Below are 7,374 nucleotides of genomic sequence, written 5' to 3'. Positions count from 1 at the left end.
ACTGAGGGGACAAAGATCTGCCGCTCCCTTAGGTCTCTATCTGGTCCGAGGTAGTCCCTCGTTACATGACAAATACATGTATGTCCCCGAGCAAGGGGTCGATCTGAGAAGGTCACAGCAGTGGTAACGGCCAGGCAGCAGCCTGGAGGCTCACAGACCCGATGGGATCAGCCGGTGCATTTGGTTTGGCCCCTGGTGGCGTCCTGACATTTAAGAACTAGAAGGCTTCACACAAGAATGTAAATTCCTGGGTTTGTTTGAGAACTCGGGAGATCTGGCCTGTCCCCGGTCCCTGCCCAGTCCCTGCCCAGTCCCTGCCCCAGTCCCCAGGCTGCATCTGAGCGCGCGGCCCTGCCGGGTGCTAACCAGTAAGGGGGTTTGTGCAGCCCTTCCCGCCTCTTAGAAAATACCCGGGGCCCCTGGATCCCCAAGCCCTCTGGGGTCTCTGGGCTGGGAAACAGTGGCTGGGTTCAGAAGGGCCACCCCTTGCCGGCCCCGACCCGGGCGGTCACGGGGGAGCCCGGCTCACCCATCGGCCCCAGGTACACCCCCCACGCCCCCTGGGAGACCCAGGGGTGGTTCCAACAGCCGCAAGCTGTCTTTTTCCTTTGGAGTTTTCCCAGGCTCTCTTGGCTCTCCGTTTACATTTGCTTGATTTTATCTCATCACGACAGCAACATGTGCAAAAGCGTTGGGAGAATTGAAACCAAATGTGCACGGAGCGCAGTCAGCGGTGAGGGTCCCGCCTCCCTGGCGAAGGCAGAAGTGCCTCCCGGTCGTCATCCACGGTGGCCCAGGCCGGGTGCGGCCCTGGCTACCCCTGGCGGCAGCGGGAACAGGAATCCGGGCATTTGCTCCGGGGATGCTTCGAGAGAGAGCACCATAGCCTCCGCATGTTTGAAAGGGGGCAACCGAGACCCAGAGGGAGGAGGACACTTGTCACCTGTCCCTCAAGGTGGCGGAGGAAAGAACCTGATGTGATTTGATCACTTTCTATAGACTTCGTTCCTGCTTTACATGGGATCTCGGGCGGTCTTTCAGGAAAACTTCTTTGAGTCCACGTTTGCTTTGAGGTCAGACGTGCCTGTGTCAGAATTCCAGGTCTGCCTGTGGAAGGTCCCGGAAAGAGTCTCTTAACCATCCCGAACACTGGTTTCTCCGGCTCAAACACAGGAGAAACAAAAGCACCTGAATCTGGCTGCAAGCCACAGAGCTGGGTCCCTCCCACAGGAACTTGTCACCATCCTGCAAGTATTTATTGAGCACCTACGACATTGTCCTAGACCCTGAGGATGCAGGCACTGTCCTCCAGTCATGCCATCAAGGTGTTGAGTGCCTACGTGGGCAAAGCACTTAGGTGGCCGTGGCGGAAGCCGGGATGGGCTGGGGGAGTCCGGGCAGGGCAGGCAAGCTCTTGGACTAAGCTAACACTCCTCAAGGAGGGGTGCCTTTGCTCCCCAGGCCCCTGGTCTGCTCCCCCCCCCCCCCCGCCAAGGGACATTTGGCAATATCTGAAGACATTGGCGGTTGCCAGATTGTGGGGGAGGGCACTGCACGTGCCTTCTAGAAGGCAGGGAAGTGTTAAATATCTCGCAATGCCCAGGACAGCCCCCACCACAGAGAAGTATCCTGCCCAAAGGTCCCCCTAGTGCTGGAGGTGGGAAATCTGGGCCAGGGAAGTGGCAGTAAGGATGTACACAAGAGGACAGCCTGGAAAGGTAACTACCAGTGGAAGTGAATGGCACCCGGGCTATGGGGGGGGAGGGGCGGGCTCTCTGGGTTTGACTTGTACTGTGACATGTTCACTTGGCTTGCTTGTTTCTTCTCTGTCCGCACTTGCCTTTCTTGCCGGAGAACACCAGCTACAGGAGCATCGGAGCCAAGCCCCAAGACCCTCGGTCTGTCCTCTCACCGCTATGAGCCACTTGGCTCCCGGGGACAGTTCGGGGCCGGAGGGGAACGGGTAACAGCAAATGCTTTCAAAGAGTCCAACTCTGGTCCTGTTTTCCGGGCTACAAAAAAAATGGGGAAGCAGCGGGCAGTTGAGAGCTTATTCAATAACCTCCTGATCTTTCCGTTTCCATGAAAGGGTGCTTGTGTCTCTCTGGAGATGAATGTGGGTGCCTTTGCTCAGGGAAAGGGGGGAAAAATGTCCTGAAACTGTATTCCTGGAAACTTTCTTGTTAATTCCCCAAAAGATGTGAACCCAAGCAACCACTAAATACCCAACCCAGAAGTAAGAAAACTCAGTTAGTGGCTTTTAGGAAAATAAAAATAAATGAGAAAAACCCCAAACAGGAAATACATCCATTCAGTGGAGCATTTCAGTAGATGGGATCTTGGTCTGGAAGCAGAAAGCGAGACTTGGCCCCTGCCTCGTGGTTACTTAGGATATCCACATCCAGACAAACAGCTACGTTCGTAAGTGTTTACTCAGTACCATAGAGTCCTGGGGCCCAGGCGGAAAACTAGTGGTACAGGCCAGAGTGACCGGTCCTGTCCTCATGGGTCATTTATCCCTCTGTCATTTGATGGGTGCTGCACTCTTATTCCCTCACTTATGACTTTCTGGAATTCTCTTGCTCACTCATCGGCTCGCGTGAGTCTCTTATGCTTCCTTCCGCGTGGAAGACAGATTCCAAGATGGCACCCAATGGCCCCCACCTCCTGGTACTCACGTCTTGTGTGAGCGCCTCCTTGTGAGTGTGGGCTGGCCTGGCGACACACGTCAGACCCACCGCAAAGGTGATGGGATGTCGCTTCTGAGATCAGGTTACAAAAATTGTGACCACAGACTCTCTCCATGGCCTTCTCACCTTGTGGACCTTGGGAAAGCCAGCTGCCACGATGGGCCAGTGAGGGCGCTTTCCAGCCAACACCCAGAAGGCATCTGATGAGCTCAGCCCAACAGCCCACGAGGGACTGAATCCTGTCAACAAACACTGCGTGAGCCTTGAGGTGGATCCTTCCCCAGTAGAGTGTTCAGATGAGATTTCATCCCTGGCTGACATCTTCATTTGTGCCTTCTAAGGAAACTGCCCCTTCCTGTGCGGCAGTCCCATCTACCGGAGGGCATTCACCGCCTGACTCAACCTTCACTTCCTTAGTGGAGCCCTCCTCAAGTGCCCCACCTGGGTCAAATCCCGCTCTTAGGAGACCGCACCCACTTCTTGCCTATCACACACCATCAGTGCATTTACAGTGTTGTTGCCCACGTGGCTCATCAGAATTTATTCCCCACCAGGCGCCGCCTACCATGAGGAATGAGACAGGGTCAGTGTGTCCCCAACAATTAGCACAGAGTGAAATACATGATAGATACTCGATACATTTTTTGCCGAAAGAATGAATGAATGAATGAATGAATGAATCGATTGGAAAGCAGGAGGGTAACACCACAGTTTCTGAGAACCAGGGAAACCCACAGAAGAGGAGCATGGGCACCGAATAAGCCTCTTGGCCTTCCTAACTCAACAACCTGGGTCCCATTCACCCACTGGACCCAAGTCCTGGCCCCACTTCACTGGTGGACACCAGGAGCTGAAATTATTTTCTAAAAGAAGGCAGGAAGTTGATGTCATCCTACCAATAGGGAGGGATTCAGGCAACAAGCGTTCAGTTGCTACGGCAACGTTAAGTGTCAGAACACTGTAGGCTTCAGGAGTGGGGGGGCGGGGGAGTTGGGAATGGAGGGCCAGCACTGGAGTTCAGACAGACACGGAGACATCGAGAGGGGATTGAAGGGTGTCAAAGAATGACCTTAAACGTGTTTCCCAAATCCCAAAGTACGAAATCTCACGGGATTGGGTTTGAGGGCAACTGTGTGGCTTTCAAGCAACAATCTTACAAAAACCAACCTTCAAGAAAGGCTCAAAATAGAAGGTAATACGTCCAGTCTGGGGAGGTAGTGGTGAGGCAGAAAAGAAACACGCAGATGAGATTTTTAAGTCCCTGATTCTACCTCTTATTATCAGTTTGACTCAGCCTCCAAAACTCAGTTTCTTTTTTTTCTTTTTTTTTTTTTTTTTTTTAATTTTTTTTTCAACGTTTTTTATTTATTTTTGGGACAGAGAGAGACAGAGCATGAACGGGGGAGGGGCAGAGAGAGAGGGAGACACAGAATCGGAAACAGGCTCCAGGCTCCGAGCCATCAGCCCAGAGCCTGACGCGGGGCTCGAACTCACAGACCGCGAGATCGTGACCTGGCTGAAGTCCGACGCTTAACCGACTGCGCCACCCAGGCGCCCCTCCAAAACTCAGTTTCTTCTACGTTTGTAAAATGGGAGTAATTATAATACTTCTCCTCCTAGAGTAAAAGGGATGGGGTGGGGCAAAGGGCAGGGCCGGGAACAGCATGTGCAAAGGCCCTGTGGGGACTAGAGACAAGTTCTCTTGAGGAACTGTAGGGAGGTCAGGGAGCCAGGTGAGCGAGGAGGAGTTGTGAGGGGTTGGCGGGAGCTTGACTGTGAGAGGCATGTAGGGAATGGCTGTGGAGAATGTTGGAGGGCTGGTCTGTACCCTAAGAACACAGATCTCAAAGTATGGACCCAGGACAAGCATCTTGGGACTTGTTAGAAATGCAAATTCTGGGGGTGCCTGGGTGGCTCAGTCAGTTAAGCGGCCGACTTCAGCTCAGGTCATGATCTCGCGGTCCGTGAGTTTGAACCCCACATCGGGCTCTGTGCTGACAGCTCAGAGCCTGGAGAGCCTGTTTCAGATTCTGTGTCTCCTTCTCTCTGACCCTCCCCCATTCATGCTCTGTCTCTCTCTCTGCCTCAAAAATAAATAAACATTACAAAAAAAATTAGAAAAAAAAGAAATGCAAATTCTGGGGGTCCTACCCGAGACTTACCGAATAGAAAAATGGCAGTGGGATCCACAGCCCTCCAGGGTATCTGATGCATACTCAGAGTTTGTAAACCATTGCTATGAGTGATGGGGAATGGCTAGTATTTTTTCTTAAGGCTGATTTATTTTGAGAAAGAGAGAGCTCACGTGCACAGGTGGGGGATGGGCATGAGAGAGAGAGAGAGAGAGAGAGAGAGAGAGAGAGAGAGAAAGGATCCCAAGAAGGCTCCAGGCTGTGTGTCAGTACAGAGCCCGAAGCAGGGCTTGAACTCACAAACCGTGAAATCACGATGTGAGCTGAGATCAACAGTTGGACGCTTAACCAACTGAGCCATCCAGGTGCCCCGGAACTGGTTAGTATTTTAGGCAAGACCTTGACAGGGTCAAGATTCAGTTTTGGAGGTCCGTCTTCTAGAGATTTGAGGTTTGCTAGGCGTGTGTTACTTTTGCGCAAAAACCAAGAATGATATACGGGCAGGGTTGCAGGGAAAATACGGGACAGGAGGCCAGTTAAATTTGAATTTCAGACAAAACAACAAATACTTTTTCAGTACAGGTCTGTATTGTGTTTTACCTGCCAGTCCTACCACGACCGCTGAATTCGGACCCCCTGGAGCCCGGGCTGGTTGGGTGATGACGAGGTTCCTTGGAATCTTCTGGAGGCTGGGAGTCACCTTCGAGATGTGCCCATTGATAAGATTACTCAGTGTACCATCACTTCCAGGGGAATGGCCTCAGCCTCGATGAAGTGACTCATACTGAATGGATCAGTTTCAGAAGAAGAAGAAACAGAAAAATCTCCGACCGGTTGTTTATCACCGGGCTGTGTTTCAGACAGCAACCGTGTTGCAATCACTTGATTTATAGCTTTCTTGCTCGGCCAACCCCCGGCCGGGAGAAGAGGTATGTTCTATCCCCTTCTCCTGCTGAGCCCTTCTCACCTGCCAGGGGCACCCCCCTTGCCTCCTGGCATCAGGTAAATGCCTCCCAGGGGCTCTCGCTCAGCCCAGGGCTCTGCTATCACCTGCCAGATTCCGTAAAGTTTTCGAAGATCATAGACCGACATCCGAATATTGGCTCCATCACTTCCTGGCCGGGGGAGCTTATACCGGTTCCTTTATTCATCTGAGCCTCAGTTTCCCATTCTATAAAATGGGGATAAGAAGAATGTCCCTTCATCAGAATGTTGCCATGAGATACGACTAAGGACGTGCCGGTCGTGTGCATCTTCGGTACAGGAGCACGTCAGGGGCCTGGAGGTGGCTTTTTGTGGGAGGTAGGCCACAGCCAAGCACCCAGGTGAAGACCAGTGAGGCGAAAAAAAAAAAAAAAAAGAGGTTAGAGAGGGAGGGGCCAAAGCATAAGAGAGTCTTAAAAACTGAGAACAAACTGAGGGTTGATGGGGGGTGGGAGGGAGGAGTGGGTGGGTGAGGGGCATCGAGGAGGGCACCTGTTGGGATGAGCACTGGGTGTTGTATGGAAACCAATTTGACAATAAATTGCATATTAAAAAAAAAAATCCAGACGGGAAAATGGACTTTGGGAAGAGGTTAGCAGAATGCTAGGACAACTTGAGAATTATTGCAGCTCGTTCTGGTTTCAGACTATAGCAGGGGGAGGTGGGAAAAGGGGAACTTCTTTAGAAAGAAACAAACAAACTCTTGTTTTTGTGCTTTTGAAGATCTGAGAAGGTTAATCTTTTCTTCTAGTTGGCGTTTCGTTCTGTGCACTTTGTATCTTAATATCTTTCAGGAGCTCGGGGTTATGACCATGGCCGTGGTGCCAGAATCAATCCATGGATGCCCGCCATTCCCCCCCACCCTCCACTAATTGCTTCCTTCTCTGAAGTTGTGTTGCTTTTATGTTACTTCATTTCACGAAATTCCCTTCTTTCCCCAGAAAATAAAATGAATACTACATCTACCCTTTGTAAGAATAGTATGTTCCTGTTGGAAATTCAGGGCAATAAAAAGAGAAAGGAGAAGAGAGATCCCGACCACTCAAAGAGACCCTCCCTCTTTTAAAATAGCATTTTCGTTCCCTGATTATTATCTGAGGTTAAATGTCCTTAAAGTAGAAAATTTGGAAAATAAGCAGAAAGTGTGGAAAATAAAGGGATAAAACAGAGAATAAAAATCCCACTCCCCAGAGAGTTGTTAGTCACGTTTCAGGATATTTCCTTATATCCTCTCATACATCCTTGCACGAGCACACACATCAACACATCTGAGATGTGATTATGTGAACTCCTTCCATTATTTACCATTTAGAACGTAGTTTCATTTCAAGCCATGAGAATTTTCCCGTGTCAGTTTGTTCTCCTGGAAAACAATTATTCTGGGATTGCCCAACAGCCCATTTCTTCCTGTGGTTTTGCTATGATCTAACCATCCCCCATTGTGGGGCAGGTAGGTTGTTTCTAGCTTTTTCCCCATTGTGCACCGACCGCTCGCTGAGTGTGCTTGCCCACTGATCCGTGCCCGTATTCTGCCCGTGGCCCTAGGACAGATTCCTCAGACGTCGGAG

At 51.0% G+C, this 7,374-nt stretch overlaps 1 long non-coding RNA gene across 1 annotated transcript; it reads left to right on the top strand.

Annotated features, from left to right (window-relative positions):
* Nucleotides 1-3,711: 3,711 nt before the first annotated feature.
* LOC122214863 lies at nt 3,712-6,732 on the top strand. Its single transcript, XR_006200109.1, has 3 exons — nt 3,712-3,882; nt 5,400-5,751; nt 6,601-6,732. It is a non-coding gene; the product is annotated as an uncharacterized LOC122214863 (long non-coding RNA).
* Nucleotides 6,733-7,374: the final 642 nt, after the last annotated feature.

Source organism: Panthera leo, chromosome A3, assembly GCF_018350215.1.
Source record: "Panthera leo isolate Ple1 chromosome A3, P.leo_Ple1_pat1.1, whole genome shotgun sequence".
Classification (NCBI taxonomy): Eukaryota; Metazoa; Chordata; class Mammalia; order Carnivora; family Felidae; genus Panthera; species Panthera leo.
Note: the sequence above shows the minus strand (reverse complement) of the source record. Positions and strands in the feature narration are given on the sequence as shown.